This window comes from Otolemur garnettii, unplaced genomic scaffold, assembly GCF_000181295.1.
Source record: "Otolemur garnettii isolate 467f Iridium unplaced genomic scaffold, OtoGar3 scaffold00060, whole genome shotgun sequence".
Taxonomy (NCBI): domain Eukaryota; kingdom Metazoa; phylum Chordata; class Mammalia; order Primates; family Galagidae; genus Otolemur; species Otolemur garnettii.
Window position 1 is genome coordinate 882,049 of NW_003852455.1, and position 983 is coordinate 883,031.

A 983-nucleotide genomic window follows, 5' to 3' on the forward strand; every position below is an offset into this window, starting at 1 on the left:
CAGCCGGGCCCGCCAAACAACAATAATGGCTGCAACCAAAAAATAGCCGGGCGTTGTGTCAGGCGCCTGTGGTCCCAGCTACTTGGGAGGCTGAGACACAAGACTCGCTGGAGCCCAGGAGATGGAGGTTGCTGTGAGCAGTGAAGCCATGGCACTCTACCCAGGGGGACAGCTTGAGACTCTGTCTCAAAAAAAAAACAAACAAAAAAAACTATTCAGCCTGTCCTATAGTTAACTATAATCCTGTCTATCTACAGCCACACATGAAAAGTTCATTTGAGGCAGAGAAGGAAATATCCCAGAGGCCAGGATTCTGTTACTGTTTAAGACAGGATCATGTCACCAGACAGCCTCCTAACCAATGGCTGGTCACAGGATCATTTAGAGAGGGAGCCTTGAAGGGCCATTCCTAAGGGGTCAAGTTGCCAGCCTTACTGGATTCTCACACCTGTTCGTTATGCAAGGCTGCAGGAATCTCTCAAATTACTTTAGCCAATGGAAATATCTTGAACACCATGCATGTCACTGATGAGAACCCATTTATGATCTCATCGCTAATTAACAAGCAATAATAAATATCCATTTCTGACCTTCACTCTGCTTTTTAGCAGCACTTCAGATGTTGAAGACATATGGATAATAGAAGTACTTGTGGCTGCTCCTAGAGTGTGATCTCTCCGACTGGGCACCAACCACCCTATTGTGTGAATTTCCTATTAGAATAAGACACGATGTCTTTGCTAAAACATTTTAAAATACAGGCATCTCAAAGGTCACCATACACTGGGAAAATGGGAAATGATAGTTAAATGTACTTTTACTTACAAAATATTCATTACATAATTTTACAAAGAGGTAGCCAACATGTAGAGAATATCTTGTAAATATTTTGTAAAATTTCTTTTTTTTTTGAGACAGAGCCTCAAGCTGTCCCCTTGGGTAGAGTGCTGTGGCATCACAGCTCACAGCGACCTCCAACTCCT